Source organism: Pongo abelii, chromosome 2, assembly GCF_028885655.2.
Source record: "Pongo abelii isolate AG06213 chromosome 2, NHGRI_mPonAbe1-v2.0_pri, whole genome shotgun sequence".
In the NCBI taxonomy this organism is placed as follows: domain Eukaryota; kingdom Metazoa; phylum Chordata; class Mammalia; order Primates; family Hominidae; genus Pongo; species Pongo abelii.
Genome location: NC_085928.1, coordinates 38,597,533 through 38,623,315, shown reverse-complemented (window position 1 = coordinate 38,623,315; position 25,783 = coordinate 38,597,533). Strand labels below are relative to the sequence as shown.

The 25,783-nt window shown below is 37.8% G+C and overlaps 1 protein-coding gene and 1 long non-coding RNA gene across 12 annotated transcripts in view; one reads left to right on the top strand and one right to left on the bottom strand.

The window, feature by feature from the left end:
* Window positions 1–25,783, bottom strand: part of LOC134761109 (uncharacterized) — a 136,238-nt gene that overhangs the window by 31,690 nt on the left and 78,765 nt on the right. The gene's annotated exons all lie outside the window — the stretch shown is intronic.
* Window positions 1–25,783, top strand: part of COL8A1 (collagen type VIII alpha 1 chain) — a 158,083-nt gene that overhangs the window by 72,328 nt on the left and 59,972 nt on the right. For 2 of the 10 annotated variants that reach the window (XM_054551623.2, XM_063722461.1), the window contains exon 2: window positions 15,628–15,711. The exons of the other annotated variants lie outside the window; for them this stretch is intronic. The gene's annotated coding sequence lies outside the window, so the exon portion shown is untranslated. The remainder of the gene's footprint in view (window positions 1–15,627; window positions 15,712–25,783) is intronic. 10 annotated transcript variants of the gene reach the window in all.

Sequence of the window (25,783 nt, the reverse complement as noted above, 5' to 3'; positions counted from 1 at the left end):
CTGCATCATACTGGTAATGACCTTTTTAATGTCTGTCTTCTACATTAGAACATAAACTCTCTCAGTACAGGGACACAGTTGGGTTTTCAAAGCTTGGCAGCCTCTGGCTTACAGTTGGTGCTCAATAAATATTTATTGACCCAAATTACAGCAAATAAATTTTGCAGAGCTATTTTTTAAAAGGAATCCCATGTTTCAGGAACTAATCTCACTCCACTTTTTAAAGAAGGCAATAAAGCAATCAAAAGATGTTTCTATGAAGAATTTAGCCAAAAACTAGTACCCACAGAATGTCACATGCCTCTCCATATTGAATCTGACCCCATATCTATTTGGTTTGACCTGTGTGATCACATCAATGTTGTGAATAGCAACAGAGGCATTATCAGTGATTAAAATTAATTTCTGCCCAGAAGATGAGTGTTTTGGTGTAATGTTCTTTGAAACGTTTTTAAGAACAAAGCTTAAGATGCAAAGAATTTTCCTATCAAGATACAGCTAAAGAGAGATAGTGACGCATAAGGAAATTCCTTTTAAGAGCCAACTCCCTTCTTCTCATGTATGAGGAGAACCTAGCTATCAGGCTATTTATTTTGTTGGAGGCGACAGGGGAATCTCAGAACGATACTTGCTATTTAAATAGCCAGTATAAATTTTTTAAACCATACACTCATTCAAATGCCATTTAACTCTGCATTTCATCAAGAGTATGCATGCACGTATGTGTGCATGTGCACACATATTTAACACTAAAAAGGTTGTATCGCTGAAACAAAATTCTGAGTTATATGTTAAACTAGAAAAAGATGACCTGGGAATCCCAGAGCAGAGCAGCAACACTGTCATCCATGGAACTGGGATATTTCCCACACTTTTGCCTGAGCTACTCACCAAATATTCTCTTTGCCCCGCCCACAAAGGAAATGGCATCATGGGGAGGAACAGGTTGTGACACAGCAAAAACCACAGGGCATAGAAAATAAGCCCACTCCACTATCTCCATCCCCTCCAAGCACCAATAGGAGGATTTAATACAGAAAAATAATAAAGTTATGTATATTTTAAGGAATGTCAGTTATGTCCAAATAAAAGGGATATTGTTAAACTAAGCTAAGTTGCCAGTGGCCCATAAGCAAAATTCCAAATAGCATTTAATGAACTGAAGCTGTGGAAATTCGAGCATAAAGAAAGAGATTTTTCACAAACCTTCCATGAGTTTAATCCACTTGGTCAGCTACGGTCGGGAGGAGCAGCCAGTCTGTTGGCTGTTAATAATAATGTTTGTGCCAGGCACAGGTGTGCTAACATGTGGACCAGGCATGTGTGTTATTAATATTATTATCATTATTCCAATTTTATAGATGAGACAGGGTTAGAGACATTAAATCACTAGCCCACATTCACACAAATGGCTAAGTGGTAAAGTTAACATCCAAAATCAGATTATATGAGTCCCAGGTCAATGCTCCCTGCACTATTAAGAATCTGGAAACTTCTGCTTAAAATCATAATATCTTGAAGAAGTAGGTAAATGTGAGGTAGAAAAAATATATACTTTATTTTCTTGATGGAATTTCTGGCTCCACTCCAGGGCCTTACCCAAAGGTGATGAAATCCACCATTTTGGAACTCTTAATGGGTACCAAAAGGCAAATACTTTCTCAAACTATAAATGGTGGAGGGGAGGGTCTTGAAAAAACTATCACTATAGGTAATTTATTGTGACAATTCCAAGGCTATTTTCTAAATTATTTTTTCAATTGCAAATCTTCACAGTGGTCAGTCCTGCTTTTTCACCTCATTATCTCACATATGAAATCACTTGCTTTTCTAGTTTAGAAGTAAGGAGACAATTTGAAAGCCTCAGACTTGAAGAAACAACAAACAAGAGAAAGCCCCCCCAAAATGTGATCATTATTCAGTAGTTACATAAAAAGGGAATTGAACCAGAGTCTGAAAACACAGGGAAAGTAAGTCACTAATAGAAACAAATGTAATAGTCACCATATGATTAATTGTTTTGTTTTCAGTCTTCTGAAAACCCTTTCTTTTCTCTTCTCAAAACCCTTTCTCGCCTTTCGTTTTTCAAAACTCCTGGGATTCTTTTGCACATCTGCAAAACCAGTGTCAGTTCCAGGTTCCTATTCTGGTGTTGAACCAATCTGGCCTCCAGCCTTAGAAAACGAAGCCAGTTCTCACCAGACAAACAAATGGAGGTGACCTAACACCTGGGGGATGTGGGAGTGGGGCCCCAACTGATAAATGGCAAAGGATTTCAGGCCTATCTGGTCCTCAGACCATTGACAAACAGAGTCACATCACGGCTTAGCAGTAAATTGACGCAATCATAGGAAAAAGGTGAATTTTACTTTGAGAGTACAGAGAGAGTATATGGAAATCAGAGAATTATAAGGTCAAACTAAGTAAAATCATTAACAGAATGATTTTACAAAAATAGCAACACAGGGATAATATTTTCTACCTCTCTATCTTCCTAATTTATGTCTACCAAACCAATGCTGGTGGGGGGAAAAAAAGCATTTTGATGCTATCAGTAAATAGAAGTAATACTCTTGGTTTGTGACTTTCTTTCCACTAATAAAAATACTTGAGCCTTTCAGGGTTTTGTTGACCTCTATTAAATCCAGGTAAACTTGGAAGTGAGCAAAACAGAAAACCTGTAGTCCTTGGAAAGCAATAAAGTCATACTTTGAAATGAAAGGTTTTAAAAGGTTAGAAGAGAATGCATTTGGGGCCATTTGTGGCAGAAACCAAAATCAGGTGTTATTATCCTCACCAACAACCATGAAAAGAAACTTAGTTATTTGTGACTGTTCAAGTGGTACTTTCTTTGAGGAAAAAGATTCCAAACAATTCCTGGAAACTCTACCTCTCTAAGAAGATGGCATTTTTGTGAATTGAGGATAAAGGCATCAGCAACATATGGAGTACATTTCCTTTATAAAACTGATTTGTTTAAAATTGAGGGGAAAACCGCTTGGCAAGGTGTGCTGGCCAAGCCAAAGGCAAAAAGTCATTTCAGTTTATCGTGATTCTTTTCCACAGTCCACCTCCCAGCCTGTCGGACATCCGGGCTCATGATTTATAGGCCCTGAATTGAAAACCAAAGGCAGCTGAGGATGCCTAACAAATATGACTTTCTCTTGGCGTATGAAACACAACACTTCCTTTTCTGCCCCATATCTGCAGAGATGATGGCATAAAAGGAAAGAGCTAAAGATTTTCCAGAAACAAGGTGAATTTGAAAAAGCCTCAGAAGTGGCTGTTTTTTGAAGGATTACTTAGTCTAAGGAAGAAATCCCAGAACTGGGAATTAGACAGACATAGAAGCTTTCCAAAAGTGGAGTGGTGACTTATCACCCTGGCTTGCCCAGGTCTCTCTTTGTTTTACTGCTGAATGTCTTGCATCCCTGGAAACCCCTCAGTTTCAGGCAAACTGGGAAAACTGAGCCACAAAGGCAACTGAAGTCTATAACAGACTTGAGATGCCTTTCTCTCTCTACATTTCTCTTTTCCTCTACATTTGAGCCAGAAAGTCATCTCAAGTCTTTTATAGACTCAAATGTAGAGAAAGGAAGGTTTTCACAAAGTTGAGTACAGCTTGTGCAATGTGAGCAAGGTGGAAAAGAGTAACAAAAATTCTGATAATAGTAGCTAATATTCATGTAGTCCTTGATTTGTGTCAGGCCTCTGCTGTGTGCTTTACAAACATTATCTCAGTTAATCCTGATTAAGTCCTAAGAGTTACTTCTTCTTATTGTCCCCAGTTTACAGATAAGGAGGCTGAGGAACAGAGAAATTCAAGTAACTTGCCCATGTTCACACAAGTAGTAAATATAAAGCCAGAATTAATGTCATGAAGTACATTGAACTTAACCAAGAACAACCCCTTCAACCTTCCACCACTTAGTCTTCTCATGCCCCACGTGCAGCCTCTTTAAATTTTAAGATGGAATTAGAACAGGACACAGTCTTATTTTTGCTACCCCAAGAACTTGCTAGATGCCAGATGCTCCCTCAAGCAACAGATTAAGAAGAAGAGAAACCAGTAAAGCTCACACTTGTTAAATGGCAATTGGTTTAGCACCTCCTAAAACAGAATCCACGAGCTTCTATGGAACAAAGCTACAAACTCTTACAGCAAGGTTACTTGAAACCTGCATCAGTAAGACGTTCAGTGCCTTCCCTCTAAAGCATTCTTTCAGCCGTTGATCCTGGGCATTGGGCAACCTCTGGTGAGCTAAGCACCTTGCCAGACGGCTGTCGTGAGCCCTGTTTAATCCTTCTCTCAAGGAGCAGTGGTATTGTTTCAATAAAGTTGCCACTGTAATTGCTTGGCTTACCGTTTAAGAGTATTATAAGCTCTGGGAATGGATTTGTGGGAAAAAAATACAATTAAAAGAAATTTTAACAGTGTTCTATTGAGTATGTAGTTGCACAAGAGGAGCCAACTTGCCCCAGGCTGGCCACTGGAGGATTTATCTTACAGAAGAAGCTGTTTTACTTAATCTGGTTTCCTATATAAAAACAGAATGCCAGGAGCCTGTGGCTCTGATGAGAGAGGAGGAGAAAAAGACATTACGGATGTATCTCCAGGTTAACACTTAAAATCAAGGCAAATGAAAAACACAACCAACCCGGGAGTTTAACCATAGATGCACTTGGATGACAAATTCAGACTTCCATGTTTTAAATGAGAGCCCCTGACATAGCTCTCCCTGGACGTGTCTAAAAACACATGTATTTATGATTAGTGGGCCAGAGACCACCACCACACAATTGTGGCTGTAATGCAAGTAGCTCTATCTTTTTAGTATTCAGACCATCTGTTTTCAACTTAGTACTGTACTGGACTTCCTAAAACGTGACCTACGTCAACGTCATGACCAGGGATTACATTCTATTTTCCCCAAGGGTGCCTTCCACTATGAAAGAAAAGCATAAGCATTTGGACAGGCTGGCTGGAAGGAAGCAATTTCTAAAGCCTATCCCATAAAGTTCCCAGATTCTCAAGGAAACAAGTGACTCATGGAGCTCTTGATTTAGGTAGCTAGTGCTTCCAAAATGTTAACAGAAGAATGATGAAATGGAATCTGTCTGAGGAACTGACCTTAGTTCTGGGTCTGTTACAACTTAAATATACTCTGCATCCTACTGGCCACCTGTGAGCAGCTCGCTTTATGTTTGTTGACAATAGTCCCAGGGATCTGTTTCCATCCATTTATCCATCGTTCATTTATCCATCCATTCTTCATTCATTCAACAAATATTTAAGCCATGATCTTAGGCTCTGGGAATAAAGTAAAGAACAAGGCAGGCAAAATTCCTTATCTCAAAGTGCTCACACTCTAGTGGAAAGACAGATATTGAATAAGAAAACAAATAAATAAAATTTTTCAGATGACGAGTGCCATAAAGAATAAACAGAGGTGTGCCATAGAGGGAGGAGGAACCACTTTACATAGGGAAAGTCCCTCTGAGGAAATAACACTTTAGCTATTTTATTTAGGAATAATTTTAAACATTGAAAGAATAATATTCTAAACCAAAGGCATTGTAAATGCAAAGTCCTTAGGGAGCAATAAGCTTGGTGTGTTTTGGGAATAGCAAGGTCTTTGTGGTTGTAGGAAAACAAGCACACTATAGTCAGGTTATGATGGAGTTGGAGATTCACATGGGACGTCTAGCCTAAGGGAACTTTGTGTGTCATTCTAAAACCACCAAAATGTCATTGAAAGATTTGGGGGAAGAAAGGTGACATGATCTGATGTATAATTGTAATGAATCTATATGGCTGCTGGGTGGAGAGTGAGAGGTCAGGAGGGATGCAGGATACAAGAGTAGTCACAGGAAGAACATTTAAGAGACTGTTGCAGTAAACAAATGAGAAATGATGGTGGCTTGGACTATTAGTGGAGAGAGTAAGAGGTGAATATATTAGGGATTTGTTTTAAAGTTAGAGCTGACAGGTCTTACAGACCATTCAGATGTGAGAAACAAGGGAAAGAGGAGAATGAAGAATGATTTGAAGTACTGGGCTTTTGCCCTTGGGTAGGTTGTAGTGCCCTTTCCTGAGAGGGCTCCCCATGAATAACCCTAATCCAGAGAGGTAGAATGAGTTAACTGTTCTCCATTTTATCCCTGTTGTCCTGAGAAGCAGGAGGCTCTTTATGTATCAGAACTTGTATCTGTAATGACAGTTCCCAACTATGTATCAGAACTTGTATCTGTAATGACAGTTCCCAACCTCCCAATGCTTTTTTCTGCGTTTATCGCAGAACAAGCAAAAATTTGTTGGAGCCAGACCTACATAAGCTGTCACCAAAGAAAGAATAATTTTTTTCTAGAATATAAAAACATGAGAGAACAAGCAAAGACATGGCTTTTTATTTTGCAGTCCTCCCCTCGAAATGAATGATTTTATTGCATCACTCACAAGTGGGAATACTAAAATGGGGTTGGGGTAAAGGCTTGAAGTGTTTACTCTCTAGACCATTCTGCAAAGACTAGTGGACTCCTGGAGATGAGTCTGAACACTCTATTGTATTTCCCTATTTCATGGAGTCTGTGACATGAAAGGTCTTATGCCTTCACTCTGGGATATTTCTCAGATTGCCTTTATTAAAATAATTATATTTTACAGTGGTATAACCCTTTTCGTCCAAAGGTAGAAGAATTTGCAATCAGCAAATTGATTGCTATGTGATACACATTTGAGTCCAAATTAAAACTTGGTGTGCCACATCTCAGTTTACCATACTCCATCATACACAAGTGGGTAATTACAGGGCCAGAATTAACCAGGAGAGTACAGAGTAATAGTTCTTTTAGTAGAATTATTTACTAAAACTGGTTGATGCATGAACATAATGCAAAAGACTATCTTGAGCAATCTAATTCTCACATTGGTGGGGTAGCACCTTTTTTATCTGAATTCTTACAGTCTGTGAAAGCTCACCCATCAGACCAGCATCTTAAACACCGAGGCAGTTGCACTGGAAAAAAATACTTGTAAGACAAGCATTCCATCAGAATGATTAGCATCAAAAGGCAAATTCCTTGACTCCCTGAAGATAATACATAGATTCATTTAAAAATATTGACAGTGAAATTTTTATATGCATGTTCTAAAATGTGCTACAAAAAGGAAGCTTATTAAATAATAAGAATTTCAACCAGCATAGTTTGTCAACAATTCCAAACAAAATCAAAACCCAGACAGAAAACGTAGTAGGTGTCCTTCCTGTTACATCGGATGACTCATGATCCCCCTCCTCAAAAGCCCTATTAGTGACACAAGCCACAATTACAGCCAACCCTCAGCACTTCTTTGCATGACACTTGAACTGAGGAAAAAAGTATTTTTCTAACCCCTGGGTGCTGAATATTTGACCCTAAAGCTTGCTGTTTGCTCCTTTTTTGTCTCAATCCTCATGACTACAAATGCTATTATTAGTCATAAGATTGTTCAGTCCCTTTTAAATTCCAGCCATGGCATTTGACTCTCTGGCCTAAACATAATAGGGAACTCAAAATCCTAATTATTTCCAAGGGGTCTAATTCTTCTGCATTTACTTTGAATTTTCCCAGCTTCATATGGAATCAAGGCCTGTGTTAAATGTTAGCAATGCTGTACCTCTGAATTCTTCACTGAGCATGGAGACAATGCTTCCTATCAAAAAGTGCATAGGTTTGTGTATGGGCAGTCCTGGAACTGAATCTCAGTCTTGCCACTGATAAGTTAAGTGAATTCAAGAAAGTTGTAATACCTCTGTTTTGTGCTGTATATAGAAGATAATATTTATATGAGGGGTTATTATATGACATATATTTTATGTAAAATTATCGGCACAAAATAGGCATTTAGTAAATAACAAATATTACTCGTTATATCATCAGCAACACCACCACATTTATGTAAAGTAACTAACAAAGCACCATTTTCCATTTCAGCCTATGCTTGGCAGTGCTTATTTTAGCCTTAAAATCTTTGATCTGATGTTTGGAGTGTTCATGGCCCATCAAAGACATGACACATCCAATACACCACTTAGAACAATCTAAGAGAATCTAGGCTGTTAGTTGAGTTTAGTCTGAAAATCTAGTTACATGATAAAAGATTATATAGGTTCAAAAATGCAAAATAAATCATTAAATCACAAATCTTAACTGCTCAGAGTGCCACTAGAAATAAAATGGTTGAAACTTATTTCTAGATGTGAAAACTGAGCCCTCACCAAATTAAGTAGCTTTTACAAGGTCATGCAACTTAGTAATGAGCTAACAACATCAGACTGAGCCCAAACCCCAATTAGGTATATAACTTAAAACCTCTCTTACTCTAGTGATGGCTCTTATTTTTTTAACTAATGATGATCTTTCAGAGAGCTTGACTTGCCCAAACTAGGGCTGTAGATAAAGTTGGAGCTACATTTTTTGTTGTCGTGGAATTGCTCAATTCAGATACTCTCTGAGGGCTCATCCAGCTCTAAGTATTTTATTATTGTTCTTCTTGTTATTCAAGGTTGCCCTTTACATGGACACATATCATTCATCTGTCTCTAAAATGTTTTTTCTCTTCTAAACAGACCAGGGTCTTTGCAGTCTCACAAACATCCATTCCATTGCCAAATTTTTCCCCAAATGCACAATAATCTCCCTCTGTTTATCCAATTCCCATTCACTCTGCAAGACCCAGCTTCCCATCTCCTCCATAATATCTTCCCTCACTTTTCTGGCCTTAATCAAATTTCCTTTCTTCTGAGCACCTGTAGTCCCCAAGACTAGTCCACACAACTGAGAACACAGTAATCCACTGTGTATGATGTTATCCCTATTATTTCTTGTGCACATCTTATCTTCCCAATTAGATGATGGCCCCTTGAAGACAAGTACCATGGCTTAGGCTTACCAAATTGTTGTGGAGCAGAACATTGTGACGAATGAGCTCAGAGTAGGTATTCAAGTAATACTCAGTTGATTAGGCAGGGGGGCCAGAGAGGAGAACAAACATTCTCTTGTTTCTCCAACCATTCTTGGTTAAGTTCTGGGAATCCTCAATGCTAATACAAAAACTGAAAACTGGCAAGTTTGATTGAGGTTTTGAACTAATTAGAACTAATTAGAGAGGGCAGGGAAGGACAGAAGATAGGCTACTTCTAATCCCATCCTACAATCCTTTCTTTGAAATGTAGAGGAAATCCACTTGAAACTGCCCAAGTGACTGATAGTTGTTTCTAAATGAGATTTCTATTTCTGCAGCATTGATTTCTGGCACTAAGTCCTGTCCTTAGAAGTTAACCTTTTTTCTGGGGTAAGAAAAACTTTATTGAATCCATGTGATGACAGATAAATGATATGGAATGTTATGAGCCAAAATTAGTAAAAAAAAAAATTCAGTTGCATACTTACGTGTACCAGAATGCCACAGCATCATTATACAAGGAAGTGGCATTGGGAACATCTTAGGAAAAGATTTCATATTCCAGCTTCATCTTATTTAGCATGAATTTATTGAGTGCCTCAGGACAGTAACAATCATGAAGATGATAATAATAGAATATTAAATATTAAACAAAAATAATAAAAACATTAAGAGTCCAGGTTCAAATGTGAAACACTCTGGGTTTGCATTCTGATTCTATAACTCTGTGTGGGCAAGTTACTTACCATTCCTGTGTCTCACTTTCCTTGTCTGCTAAGTAGAGATATTAATAGCACTAGCTCAGAGATTTGTTGTAAGGATTAAACTGAGAAATATGTGAAAAAATATTTAAATAAGTATCTAGCACATAGTAGACATTCAGTAATATTAGCTTTTGATCATTACTATTATTATTATCATTAAAGACTTGAAAAGACTCTCCATAGTTCAGGCTTTGTGTTGGGTAATTTATATATGCATATTTTAGCAGATACAAATATTTTTTACAATTTGTGTGTGTTCACTAATATATTTCAACCAAAAGGAGTTCCTAGCCCATAGTAGGCACTCAGGAAATAATTGTTGAATGAATAATAAATTTCATTTACTCCTCACAACAGCCTTAAAATGTGACAGGCACTCAGCATATAACAGTGAGCAAGACAGAGTCCTAATTTTCAGGTCTGGTGTGACAAATCAACAGGCAATTCCTGTCCAGAGTGATTGCTCTGCTAAGGTAGTACAGGGCTTTTGGGAGCAGATATGAGGAACACTTAATCCAAACTCCAGGGAACAGGTAAGACTTTCTGGAGGAAATGACATCCAGGCTGAAATGTGAAGCATGAGTAAGTGTTAGCCAGGCAAATCAGAGGTAACAATGTATGGCAAATCCAGAAGGTAAGAAAGTATGGTGACTTCATTTAAATGAATGTAGTTCTGTATAGCTGAAGTGAGAGGTGAAGAGAGGAGAAAAGAAGATGTAGATGTCAGTAGGACTATGAGTACAGTACTGGGGACCTGGACTTAGATTCTAACAGCAGTGGGGCAATGTAAATTATTTAAGTGAGTGAGTGACATGGGCTTCGGAATGATCACTCTGGTCATTTCTTCCATTTGAATGGACTCTCAGAATTCTAACACTTGCCTTGAGCTAGATCAACTTTGGTATTCATTTGCACATTGGTAAATTTTTTAGTCCACATTACTAGAATTATAATCATTTATGGTTTTGAGACACAGACCCATCTTTGTGGCAGTGGTCTCTAAGACCAAAACTATCCTGAACGTTATGAACCCATACTCTGGGTAGGCAGTTCTTATCAAAAGTAGATCCAATTAGATCTGTTAATTGTGTCATAAGATTTCTCAAAATTTCTCACTTGGCTACCTTCCCAATACCATATTATGACTGAACTAGTAGATCTCCCTCTGCTAAGGTTAGAGCAAAGAAGGTGAGTTAACTTTTTGTGCATGGGCTGACCCAGCCTCAGAACATTTTATATTATCTTCTAATATTGAATGACAGATGGAAAATTTTCAGGGAAGGAGGTAGGTGGTAAGATAGATATGGAACAAAAAAGTTCCAGATTCCTATAGATCTTTCATTTAATATGTTATTGATATCAATATTTAATGTACATTAAATAACAATATATTACCATGGGTAACTTCCTATATGGTTAGAATTCTGCCAATCTGAATTTTTCTTTCTCAGAATTCAAGGTGATAACATTATAAAAATAATCATTATAGATCCTCAATAGGATATTTCAAGGGAATTACATTCACCAAAAGGCAACCTTTCATATAAACATATCATGCAAGCTGACATAAATACCTAAGTGAACCTAAATTAAAACAATCTTTTCTATTGCTCTGAGCTCTGTGTGAATTGGCTCATCATAGGAAAATGAGCTTCTTAGTGGTCAGCACACTGAGAAAATGAAAGAACTGTCATGTATTCAAAAACCAGAACCAAGTACTGGATTAGAGATTAAGAAAAGACAATCTTTGGTTTTGGAATTAAAAGTGGGGAAGAATTAATTTAAAGCAAGATTTTAGAAGGATGGTGAGGAGTTTCTGAGAACTAAAGTGAATGAGAGGAAAGACCTGCATAGTGATCCCCTTACCCTCACTTTTCCCTCATTGCTTTGTTGATTTCAGTGTGGCGAGTAGAAACGGAGAATGGGCCAAAGAAGACGAGTGAACCAAAGGAAAGAAGGGGAGGAAAAGACGAAAGGGCTGATGGAGAGCATTCTCCAAGCCACTCAGAATTTGGGGAGTACCACTACAGACAGTGAAGCAAAAAAGAGCAAACATGCCATCCCCTTTGCTCACTGCCAACTCCAGCACCAAGTTGGGCGACTGCCAGACAGGCACTCCCAGTGGTCAAAAAGTGCAAATGTTACTCAGGGAACAATTAATGTGAGTTGTGTAATGTAATATGGGTCAAAAACATGAAAAGACATTTAAAATGCCAGCGGATGGCTCAGCAGACCCATCAGCCAACCAGAGAGCAGAACACCTGTTTTGTACTCAGTGGCACAGAAGCCACAATTTAGACAAAAAAAAAAAAAAAAAGAAGAAAGGAAAGGAAACAAAAGGAAAGGAAAGGAAATGAAAGGAAAGGAAAGGAAAGGAAAGGAAAGGAAAGGAAAGGAAAGGAAAAACAAAACGAAAAGGAAAAGGAAAGGAAAGGAAAAAGGAATGGAAAGGAAAAAGGAAAGGAAATGAAGGAAACGGAAGGAAAGGAAAGGAAGGAAACGGAAGGAAAGGAAAGGAAGGAAATGGAAGGAAAGGAAAGGAAAGGAAGGAAACGGAAGGAAAGGAAAGGAAAGGAAAGCCTGGGTGGTCAGGGCTGGGAGAAAGAGGAGAGAGGGACCCTGGGCATGCCCACAGGAGGCCAAAGGAAATGGCTGGAAACCTGGGCAGATCTGTTGTTTGAGGCAGAAAATAAAATGCTGATACAGTTGTAATAGAAGAAGAATGGCTTAAATTTTATAACAATTATTCATCCTATTTTGATATCTGGAGTATAATTAAATTCAGACTTCCTTTGTTTAATTAGCCATTAGGTTTGATGAAGTACATTTTCAAGTCAAGCAGAAAATGACTTTAAAGAAAGGTATGTCTGCAAGTGAAAGGGCAGGGGAAAGTCAGGCTGATATGTGAAAAGACAAAAGGACAGAAGAGTCTATCCACCTTTATTATAAAACCCCTGAGAAGACTGCAGCACTGGGTTTTTTTAATGCGGGTGGTGATGTGGCTAACTCTGATGTTCCCTTTTCTGCTTAATTCAAAGTTCAGCAAAAGTTTAAAAGGAAATGAAGTGAAAATTGATACTCAATAGATAATCACGGAGAAAAAGATCAACATATTGCTGCTATGGACTTTTTTCAGTGCCCTACTTTTGAGGATTCTTTTGATCATATAATTTTTTTATTCCCTAGTACTTAAGTTTTTGAAATAAAGGAATTACCTGCTAAAGGGAATTCTCTGTGTCATCATATTCTCAAAAGGCTCGTTTTGTTACCCTGTGCTTTAAAAGATTCCAGGACATGAAAGGCAAGAAACACATCCATGTGAATAAAAGAGATTGAGAATTACAGACTCCTTTCCAGTGGCATAAAAGCTCTTTAATAAAAAATCTTATATATGACATCAATGGCCTTGCAAAGACATTTAGGCAATAATAAACTGCAAAATGATTTAGCATGTGCAAAAACCCACCAAGCTGTAAATTTACACCCTTTGACATTAATCTGTCATATAAGCAGGAGTAGGTACCTGACAAGACTTATATTAAAATATGTAAGTTATGCCTCAGTAAAACAATTAAAAATTAATTTAGAAGTTCTCGCTTGAGAAATCAGTGATAATGTGACACACATTGACCATTGTGGGTAAAATTAATGATAGTTAAAAGAAAATAGCTGCTCTTTTTGGCCAAAGGAATACTTAGAACATAGTCATAGAATTGTTGAGTATTAAAGGTGAATAAAATCTAACTTTTTTGTCCATCTCTTCATTTTATAGTTGCAAAACAAGTCATTCCTCTCATCATGATATCTAGAGGTAATGTTCTTGCCCAAAGTGTTAAGAGCTAGGAAGTGACCATCACTATCTTGAGACTATCGTTCACTTCACCCATTCCAAAGAAGCATAAACTATAAATTCCAACATTCTTATAGACTATTATGATTTAATAAATAATGTCCGATTGGAACTAGAGAAATAGAATATATTTACCTGTCAATATTTGTAGACTAAACCTCATGAAATTAGTTATGAAAACACAATTTTAAGGGATCTGTAGTGGGTTATCTTGAGAAAAAAGCCAGAGACCAAAGTTGTGTGTGTGTGTGTGTGTGTGTGTGTGTGTGTGTGTAATAAATAGACGACTTCTGAAATGAAGTCATATACATTCAGGAAGGAAGCCTAAGATGTGTGTTTAGCAGACGTATTTTGAGAAATGCCTGTTGATGAGTAGTATTCTGCTCTCTAACAAGAAAAAAAGAGGAAATGAATTTAAATTAGAACCAAAGGAATTTAAGTTAGATGGAAAGATCTTATTGGCAGTGAAGATTTTATAAACCATGGAAAAGATTCCTGGAGAGGTTTTCAAATTCTTTATCTGAATGTACTTAAAAGAAGAGAGATTACCTATCAGCTCAGGGTTGTTGAGGTAGAGACCTGCCTGGAAGTTGCTTTCAGCTGAATTCTCTGCAAGTCCAGATTAGTTCCTGACAATGCTCAGGATGTCAAAGGCTGTAAATGCTAGACAGTGGCAAGCAATATTGCCCCTTAAAACAAAAACAAAAACAAAAATCACCAAAGTCATCATTTCCTTGGAAAGTTAATTGGCATATGGTAGTTGGTTATAAGTGAAATGTTCAATTATAATATATTCTTGTTTTATTTTCTTTTTAGCCTAGTTTCCAATGGAAAGAAGGCTTATGAAATTTCTCTGGCAGGCTATGCCCTGCTTACTACAATTTTTATTTTCCTTCTGTCAGTTGGTTACAACCAAATCTCTTAGAAAAACCTAAACCTAAGTAGCAATACATGTACCCTCTGAGTAGATTCCTCTGAAGGAAATACCCTCTCCCTTAACTCCAAAGGAAAACTTTCTCTTCTAACTGAAAGGAGCAGGATGATTATCCCACCACCATCAGCCTTCTTCTTCCTTACCTTCACAGAGTCCACATAAATTCTCTTCATCTTGCAGAATTTCTTCTCATTTCCAACCCACAAACAGCACATGCACTAACAGTTCATACCAAAATTCACTAATTTGCTGTACTTCTCTGCTTATACAGCTGTGTGTCGGTTTACCCCATTGTGTTTGCCACAACTATTGTCTGGTTTTTATTGCAAGCTCCTGAAGGTGAAGGATGGAGTCTGTTTAACTTGCTTTGCGCGACACTGTGTGTACATGCAGGTGAACACCATGTGACTGTCCTTGAAAATAATGGTTCCTCACATAACTGGATGCTCAAAAAATAATCCCATGGATTAGCTAAAGTTGGAGAGAGAGGACTCAGTTTGCAGAATCTGTGTCATTGGTTGGTCCTCCTATATGTCACATACCAAGGTGATAACTGTCTGTCAGGAGTCATCAGGGCAGTGAGCAGTGTGGACAAGGGCCCAATCAGCAGCTAGAAAATCTAAGTCTAGCCTAAAATGCACAAAAATCAAAATTGCATTTATTTGCGTGCTTTCCTTCCACCATGACCCGTCCTTCTCTTGTGTATAAATCCAGTCTTCCTGGAGTTCTCAGCTCAGAGCAGTGTTTGCCAGTGCCCATTGCCATACCAGGCTGTTACATCTCAGACACACCCTGGACGACTATCAAGTTCACAGTATCTTGTTTTTCTTATTTCTTTGTGTTTATAGTCTAGAGGGAACAGAAGTCATTTTTACAAAGATTAATATTTCTTCTTTCCCACCAATTCCCACACAACCCCTTCCAACCTTCCTTTACATCAGTCTTCCTCAACTGACCCAAGAAGACAGAGATAAGTCAATCCACATTTCTTAGTTGGGTTAAAAAATTCCAATGCTTTTTGATATCTAGGGTCTTCAAAGTTAGGTTTTCAGAGAACAAAATGATTGATGAAAACCTGTTTCTCACAGAAAGCACAGGAAATGACATTTCATTTAATTCAACAAATATTTTCTAGGCACCAATTATGAGCCACTCACTGTGTATTGGGGAAAGAAAAGGGAACAAAACATAGACTCTGGCTTCATAAACATATTTGGAGGTATGTGTGTCTATGTGTCTGTAATAGTCCATTTAAGATTTTATTACGTGATCTTAAATATAATAAGATTGCTTTAATTTGGGTTGTGGTAAGGATTAAATGATGTATAATATAGTTAAAGTATACTTGACACAGAGCCTGGCATGTAAGACATCCTCAATAAACAACAGCTGTTACTATTACTGAAAGAGGCTTAATTTAGAGCAATTCTGGGGGGAGTGCTCTCTCTGGAAATCAAATTTTACCTTGGATTAAGGGCAATGTATTTTGATTGTTATGGGAAGAAGAAGAATCATCCAAGAGTTGGATTCTCACCGAACTCTCTCTGGACAGCAGGACATTGCTGAGCTCACCCACTGCCATAAGAAAGTTCTTCTCTTAGCTTCTTTTAAACATCTGTTTGAAAACTTTTCTTACTGTAAAATGTTACATTTCCTGAAAGAAGCAGTACATCATAAAGTGTTTTGGCACAGAGCTCATTCTACCTGCTCATCCTTTTTTTTTTATTATACTTTAATTTTTAGGGTACGTGTGCACAATGTGCAGGTTTGTTACATATGTATACATGTGCCATGTTGGTGTGCTGCACCCATTAACTCGTCATTTAGCATTAGGTATATGTCCTAATGCTATCCCTCCCCCATCCCCCCACCCCACAACAGTCCCCAGAGTGTGATGTTCCCCTTCCTGTGTCCATGTGTTCTCATTGTTCAATTCCCACCTATGAGTGAGAACATGCGGTGTTTGGTTTTTTGTCCTTGCCATAGTTTGCTGAGAATGATGGTTTCCAGTTTCATCCATGTCCCTACAAAGGACATGAACTCTTCATTTTTTATGGCTGCATAGTATTCCATGGTGTATATGTGCCACATTTTCTTAATCCAGTTGATCATTGTTGGACATTTGGGTTGGTTCCAAGTCTTTGCTATTGTGAATAGTGCCGCAATAAACATACGTGTGCATGTGTCTTTATAGTAGCATGATTTATAATCCTTTGGGTATATACCCAGTAATGGGATGGCTGGGTCAAATGGTATTTCTAGTTCTAGATCCTTGAGGAATTGCCACACTGACTTCCATAATGGTTGAACTAGTTTACAGTCCCACCAACAGTGTAAAAGTGTTCCTATTTCTCCACATCCTCTCCAGCACCTGTTGTTTCCTGACTTTTTAATGATCACCATTCTAACTGGTGTGAGATGGTATCTCATTGTGGTTTTGATTTGCATTTCTCTGATGGCCAGTGATGATGAGCATTTTTTCATGTGTTTTTTGGCTGCATAAATGGCTTGTTTTGAGAAGTGTCTGTTCATATCTTTTGCCCACTTTTTGATGGGGTTGTTTGTTTTTTTCTTGTAAATCTGTTTGAGTTCACTATAGATTCTGGATATTAGCCCTTTGTCAGATGAGTAGGTTACGAAAATTTTCTCCCATTTTATAGGTTGCCTGTTCACTCTGATGGTAGTTTCTTTTGCTGTGCAGAAGCTCTTTAGTTTACTTAGATCCCATTTGTCAATTTTGGCTTTTGTTGCCATTGCTTTTGGTGTTTTAGACATGAAGTCCTTGCCCATGCCTATGTCCTGAGTGGTATTGCCTAGGTTTTCTTCTAGGGTTTTTATGGTTTTAGGTCTAACATGTAAGTCTTTAATCCATCTTGAATTAATTTTTGTATAAGGTGTAAGGAAGGGATCCAGTTTCAGCTTTCTACATATGGCTAGCCAGTTTTCCCAGCACCATTTATTAAATAGGGAATCCTTTCCCCATTGCTTGTTTTTGTCAGGTTTGCCAAAGATGAGATGGTTGTAGATATGCGGCATTATTTCTGAGGCCAGCATCATCCTGTTACCAAAGCCTGGCAGAGACACAACCAAAAAAGAGAATTTTAGACCAATATCCTTGATGAACATTGATGCAAAAATCCTCAATAAAATACTGGCAAACTGAATCCAGCAGCACATCAAAAAGCTTATCCACTATGATCAAGTGGGCTTCATCCCTGGGATGCAAGGCTGGTTCAACATACGCAAATCAGTAAATGTAATCCAGCATATAAACAGAACCAAAGACAAAAACCACATGATTATCTCAATAGATGCAGAAAAGGCCTTTGACAAAATTCAACAACCCTTCATGCTAAAAACTCTCAATAAATTAGGTATTGATGGGACATATCTCAAAATAATAAGAGCTATCTATGACAAACCCACAGTCAATATCATACTGAATGGGCCAAAACTGGAAGCATTCCCTTTGAAAACTGGCACAAGACAGGGATGGGATGCCCTCTCTCACCACTCCTATTCAACATAGTGTTGGAAGTGCTGGCCAGGGCAATTAGGCAGGAGAAGGAATTAAAGGGTATTCAATTAGGAAAAGAGGAAGTCAAATTGTCCCTGTTTGCAGATGACATGATTGTATATCTAGAAAACCCCATTGTCTCAGCCCAAAATCTCCTTAAGCTGATAAGCAACTTCAGCAAAGTCTCAGGATCTACCTGCTCATTCTACCAAGATTCTAGAGCATTTCAGAACCTGGATCATATCCCAAACACACACAGCACATATTTTTCTCCTTCCTGCTTCCTCCTACCATGGTCTAGATTATGGTTGTTCTGCAGGGCAAGTGACTACCAAAATACACTTCAAGTTTTTCACATTTATTTTAAAGGTACATAAAATAATTTTACAGAGCATCATTTTAATGATTTAGCTCTTACTGAATCCATATCAACAATTAATCTTAAACAGGAATAATTCAACTTTTAACCTCAGGAAAAACTAAGTCAAATTGTAGTCACCCAGTGATTTCTTTTTTAAACTTGCCCAATACAAATGGCTTCACTGGCCATCTTAGCTGACCTATAGTATTTAATTGATCAATTATTCAATTAATTAATTGTATGGTTAAATATACGAATGGATCATCATGTAAATGTCAAGATAATTGAATATGAGTATGTGATAATATTATTAGCCCAAGCAAAGGAATCCACTTACTTCACTCTTCTTGGTTCAATTTAAGATTTGATCTATACTCCCAAATATCTGGATAAGTAAAAGAAGACTTCCTGCCATGTTCTCCTTTAATATTTACCATTAGGAAAAGCCTGTCTTTACCTGACATCTGTTATTTAGAAGACCTCTGACCATGTCCTGCATCACCATTATATTCTCAATATGTTATCCTGACTGAAGGTTCATCCAGTTGTTTCATTTGAAAAAAAGCTAGTATTTCACCTTCCATATTTCCTCAACAAGAATGAGGAATTCTGGAAAACATTTGATATATTTCCATCTATTGCAAAAGTATCAGAAGGATGCACTAGAATGAAAATCTTATAGGTATCTTCTGTCAAACATTGCCACTTAAATTATAGTATGAGGGCCTAATTTTAGCTTCCAACTATGGAAACTTCTGTTCTCCAGCTCTCTAAGCTAATGTTGCTATTTCTCAAATTTACTTACATATTGAAGTGTTAATTTCTCACACCTACCTTCTTTATTCCAAACTAATATAATCCAAAGATTTCATACATACTTCAATTATTTAGATCTTTTCAATGTTTTCTTTTACCAGATTATTTAGGTTTGGCTTCTTTGAACTTTGAAACCATTAAATATGGTCAAGAGACCATTGCATGGGTTTTATTTTTTTAAAAAAAAAAAAAGGAAAATTAAGGTCTCTCTAACCATAATGTACTCAAAAGAAAGCCAGTGATCTACCAATCTAGACCCTCAATGGTGCCTTAGTACAACCTTAGGGAATTTTTTCCTCTCTTCTAATTTATCATGATTAGCTGTTAGTTCAGAATTGATCCTATTTCTTTAGAAATGGATGTCGCAATCCTAGAGTTTTATGAGACTATACAACCTTTAGTTTTTGTAAAAATCAGCCAAAGGCTTAAAGAGTTCCTTCAGATGGGTAAAGAAAGGGAAATTATCTCTCCCCACCCCTTCCTCTAGCTCTCCAAGCATTATAAGAAGCATGAAACCAAATCAGATGTACTACTCTATGAGAAGGTAAGAATAGCTTAAAGGAACCTCAAGATGCCTCACCAATTGTCTTTTTCTAAATCCTGGCACTTTAATACAACACAAATGTGCAGTTCCTATGGAAACCGTGTGCCCAATTTAATAGCATTGTTGATCAATGAACATTTGTCATGCTCCAGACAACTGCCATGAATCAGTAAAATAAAATACAGTATCCCTTAAAAAACTTGAAACCAAACTCTGGGATGATGTCAATGGGATAAGAATAGGCAGTTCCTTTCTTTTCCTGATTCCTCATTCACCAATCTTCTCCTTCAACATTGCAAGAAAGAATAGAATCTTTATTTCCATTGCCTTTATTCATTTACTGCACAGTCGTAAGGATTAAATGAGACTGTGCAGATAACACAATTAGGAAGGAGACTGGCTCAAAGGACATGTTTAACAAATATGTGTTTCCTCTTCCTTCAGGAACTGTAAGAATGTGGTAAGCCTGCTTTGTGAAGGAAATTCAAAACTGGTGGAGATAGGCTATGTTGAAATGCATGTCAAAACTTCCGCCTGATCATCTGAGAGAATACTATATACTTTTTGAAATGTTATGACATATCTGTAAATGACAATTCAGATTTTGAGTCTTGTTATCATACCTGGCCACTGAGGCCCAGCCACTAAGTTTCCTGCACCCCAGAGTGAATGATAGAGAAACAGCTTGAACTCCCATGCACTCAATGGAGTCATTAAGACGTCTCATTCTGGAGGCTTGTATTAAACTAGCCTCCAAAAATGAAACACTTTTTTCAACACTTTCAGTGCTGAAAGGGAAGTCTTTTTATTAAGGCTTGTTCCTTATTCAGTAAATAAATCACATATTCGGCAGCAATAAAAATATTGGTGAGAAGTGAACGTTATTCATTTCAAAGCAAGAAGCCTATTGAGTGGTGGTACAGTTTTTAATATATTGATTTGACAAAAGAGCTCTCAGCGAACTCATGAAATAATTTTATGCTTTTGTAATTTCGTTTGTGGGCTTTTCTTTTTTCAAAATTGAAGCTATGTACTTAACTCTAATCAGAACCATTAAAGTCTTTTAAAATGCCCATATAGTTTACAATTTCTGTTCTTTTTTAAAAATCATGTCATGACATTTCTTTTGTAGTGCTAATTTCTGTGTTTCAAAAGTACAAAGAATATTTATTTGTAAGGAGTCCAGTAAATATTTATGGAATGCCTACCATGTGCCAGGCCTGGTTCTGGTTGCAAAAGATGTTACAGTACACAAAGCAAGTTTCCTGCTTTGGAGTAGCTGGGGAGAGAAGAACAATAGGTGTTGAGGCAGACTGAAAATAAACAAAATGTATAATTAAGTAAGGAAGCTATCACTGCTACTACAGAATTAAAGAGAATTAAAGATATATAAAAATGAGTGTTTAACTTTAGATTGGATGTTCAAGAAAAACCTTTTTGAGGAAGTGATATTCAAGAGGAGATTGAAATGGTGAAGCGTCCAGACAGCCATGCAGTGTTCTGGAGGAAGAGCATTATAGACAGAGGAATGGCAAAGCCCTATAAGTAAGGATCAGCTCTCTGTTTTTCATAAGTTGAAGGCCAGTGTGGCCAGGGTGGAGGATAAGAAGGGAGGGGTCAAGGTTGGAAAGAAGCCAGAGTGGGAATAATGTGGGGCATAGCAGCCAGGAAATAAGTTTAGATTCATTCTCAGTGCCATGGGGAGCTATTGGGTATGAGGACTGGGGTACAGAAAGAAGCAGGAGAATGCCATGATCTGATCTACATTTTTCAAAGTGCACCTCATCTGCTGTGTGGAGAGTAGAGCAAGAGTAGAGGTGTGTTTAAGGCAATTGCAACCACTGAAGGGATGTAAGCAAGAAAACTGAGTCATTGGTTTTGGTTTTTGTTTTCAAGAGCTGACTATGGTATAGAAACTGGACTATGGTAGAAATGGAGGTATCAAAGGAGCCAGTGTGAAAGAACTTTCAGTAAATTTGGAAAGTGGTGAATTCAGATATGGAGATCAGAAGGTGTCCTTGGGTTATAAGAAGAGACAACACTCATGAACAATTAGTATGCCGATTATTTATAAACACACAAATATAAGTATAAAACTATTAAGGCCACATTACAAAATGGGAGTGATGCCTCTACAAGCTGAGAGACAGCAAGGCTTGTTAACAAACACCAGAGCTGGAAGAGGTGGAAGAATTCTTTTCTAGAACCCTCAGAGGGGGCATGGCCCTAGCACTATCTCGATTTCAGACTTCCAGACTCCAGACTTGGAGAGAATATATTTTTGTTGTTTTAAGGCAAAAACTAATAAATAAATAAATAAAATGATTAATGCATTGTTATTTATAAATACATAAATTCTTTTAATCATCACCATATTCAATGGAATAGGTACTCAGCTCATTTTCCTCATATGAAGAATCCAAGTCAAAGTGGTAAATCAAGTTTCCAAATATCCAGGTGTATTAGTCCCTTCTCATGCTGCTAATAAACACATACCCAAGACTTGGTAATTTATAAAGGAAAGAGATTTAATTGATTCACAGTTCAGCATGGCTGGAGAGGCCTAAGGAAACTTACTACAATCATGGTGAAATGGGAAGCAAACACGTCCTTCTTCACATGTCAGCAGCAAGGAGAAGTGCCAAGCAAAATGGGGAAAAGCCCCTTATGAAACCATCAGGTCTCATGAGAACTTACTATCCTGAGAACAGTTTGAGGGTAACCACCCTCATGATTAAATTACCTTCCCCTGGGTCCCTCCCATGACACATGGGGATTACGGGAACTATAATTCAAGATGAGATTTGGGTGGGGGCACAGCCAAACCATATCATTCTGCCCCTGGCCCCTCCCAAATCTCATGTCCTCACATTTCAAAACACAATCATGCCTTCCCAACAGTCTCCCAAAGTCTTAACTCATTCCAGCAGTAACTCAAAAGTCCAAGTCCAAAGTCTCATCTGAGACAAGGCAAGTCTTCTCACAGCTCCACCAGGCAGTGCCCTAGTGGGGACTATGTGTGGGGAGGCCAACCCCACATTTTCCTTCTGCACTGCCCCAGCAGACATTCTGCATGAGGGCCTCGCTCCTGCAGCAGACTTCTGCCTGGATATCCAGGCATTTCCATACATCCTTCAAAATCTATGCAGAAGTTCTCAAACCACAGTTCTTGACTGCTGTGTACCCACAGGCTCAACACCACATGGAAGCTGCCAAAGCTTGGGGTTTGCACCCTCTGAAGCCACGGCCCAAGCTGTACCTTGGCCCCTTTCAGCCACAGCTGGAGAGGCTGGAACACAGGGCATCAAGTCCCTAGGGTGCAAACAACCAGCCCACAAAACCATTTTTTCTTACCAGGCCTCTGGGCCTGTGATGGGAGAGGCTGCCGTGAAGGTCTCTGACATACTCTGGAGATATTTTCCCCATTGTCTTGGTATTAACATCCGGCTCCTCATTACTTATGCAAATTTCTGCAGCAGGCTTGAATTTCTCCCCAGAAAATTTGGTTCTTCTTTTCTATCACATCATCAAGCTGCAAATTTTCCAAACTTTTATGCTCTGCTTCCTCTTGAACACTTTGCCACTTAGAAATTTCTTCCACCAGATACCCTAAATCATCTCTCTCAAGTTCAAAGTTCCACAAATCTCTAGGGCAGGGGCAAAACGTGCCAGTCTCTTTGCTGAAACATAGCAAGAGTGACCTTTGTTCCAGTTTCCAACAAGTTCCTGATCTCCATCTGAGACCACCTCAGCCTGGACTTCATTATCCATATTACTATCAGCATTTTGGTCAAAGCCATTCAACAAGTCTCTAGGAAGTTCCAAGCTTTCCCACATTTTCCTGTCTTCTTCTGAGCCCTCCAAACTGTTCCCACCTCTGCCTGTTTCCCAGTTCCAAAGTCGCTGCCATATTTTCGGGTATTTCCATAGCAGCACCCCAGTACCAGTACCAGTTTACTGTATTAGTCTGTTCTCATGCTGCTAATAAGACATACCTGAGGCTGGGTAATTTATAAAGGCAAGAGGTTTAATTGACTCACAGTTCAGCATGGCTGGGGAGACCTCATAAAACTTACCATCATGGTGGAATGGGAAGCAAACATGTCTTTCTTCACATGGTGGCAGCAGGGAGAAGTATAAGTGAAGCAGGGAGAAGTATAAGTGAAGCAGGGAGAAGCCCCTTACAAAACCATCAGATCCTGTGAGAACTCACTCACTGTCACAAGAACAGCATGAGGGTAACCACCCCCATGATTCACTTACCTCCCACTGGGTCCCTCCCACAACATGTGGGGATTATGGAAACTACAATTCAGGATGAGATTTGGGTGAGGACACAGCCAAACCATATCACCAGGAAAAGTAAATGGCAAATCTAGGATTCAAAGCTCAGTCTATGTGTCCATACCAAGATTTTTCTGTTCTGCTATGGTGTGCCCAGATCAGAATTAACAAAGGAAAAATATTGAAAATTCCATTCTAAATAATAAAACAATATTCTATAATATAAAATACATAATTTATTTAACTGTGTTGATTTTTAGCTTGTTTCTATACTTTTACTCCTATAAATAGAATTGTAGTAAACATTTTCTATATTATTTACCTTATTTCTGATTACTTCCTTATCTGAATTCCTAGAAGCATCAAAGAATATAAATATTTTTTTAAACTCTGGGTATATAATGTCAATTTATTTTCCAGTAAGTCTGCGCCATTTATACTCTCACTTAACCCAACCAACATTAAATATATTTTCACCTTGGCTGATTTGATAACTGAAATTTTAATTTCATAGATTAATTTGCATTTCCTTTCATTACTAATGAGATTGAAGGCTTTCTAATATGTTTATTAGCTTTTTAATATCTTCTTTTGTAAATTTAATTGCCTATTTTCCTATATGGTGTTAGTATTTTTTTCTTGGTGATTTGTAAGAGCTCTTTATATTGGAAGGATACTAAGACTATTTTTTAATTCTTGCAAACAACTTTTCCCAGAATGTATTCCACATTCAGTTTTCCAACTTTCTGTTGTAAAAATATCATAAATACAAGAGGGTATGCTCCAGCTATCTTTGCTGCATAATAAACCACATCAGAGTTCAGCAGCATAAAACAACAAACATTTTATATTACAATTTTAGGAGTCAGGAATTGAGGTAGGTCTAGAAGCTTTTTCTGCTCTCATGACTTACTCATCTGGCAACTGGTTGATTGAAGGGCCCAACATGGTTTTACTCACATGTTTAGTACCCTGGCAGTGATAAAAGGCAGGCTGAGATTTGCTGGCATTGTCAACAGGAGTGCCTACAAATGGCTTCTCCTGCGTGGTGGTCTCTAGGCAGTCAGACTTCTCACTTGGAGACTCAGGGCTCCAAAAAACAATGTTCCAGCAAAAAAAGGTCAGCCTCATGGCCTTTTGTGATCCTGCTGCAGAAGTTACATAATGCCTGCTCCACTGTGCTCAATTGGTCAGTTCATAAGCTCTCCCAGATTCACTGGGAGAGAACACAGAGGAGAAACAAAGAATCTGGCCATGTTTTAAAACCTCCATGAGGTATAACATTTTTTAAGGAATAAAGCAAACTCCCCTTCACCTTTTAATTTTGTTCATGATATTTTCACCTGCAACTGGTTTTTAAGTATTTATATATGCTTATCTATCTGTTGGTTTCTTTCATTGCTTCATAATTCATTTTTTAAAATTATTTTTAAGCATCTGTCTACAACATCAAGGACGTTACCAATTAATATATTTAGAATAATTACTTTTTGATCTTCAAATACTTTAAGTACTAAGTATTGTAGTTGCATTAATTTAATTTAATTCTTAATTCTTTTCATCCTTAGATTTCCATCAGTGACATATTTGAAAATTCACTTTATAAATGCAGGTCAGACCATACATTTAATTATGCAGCTGCTGCGTGGAGAAGAAAAAACAAATCTAACTAAATAATTCTTGCTTAGTACTGTGCCAAATTTCTGGTTCATTCTTCAAAAATTAACTGAAATACAATGAGTTACACATTGCCTGTGTAGCTAATGGTT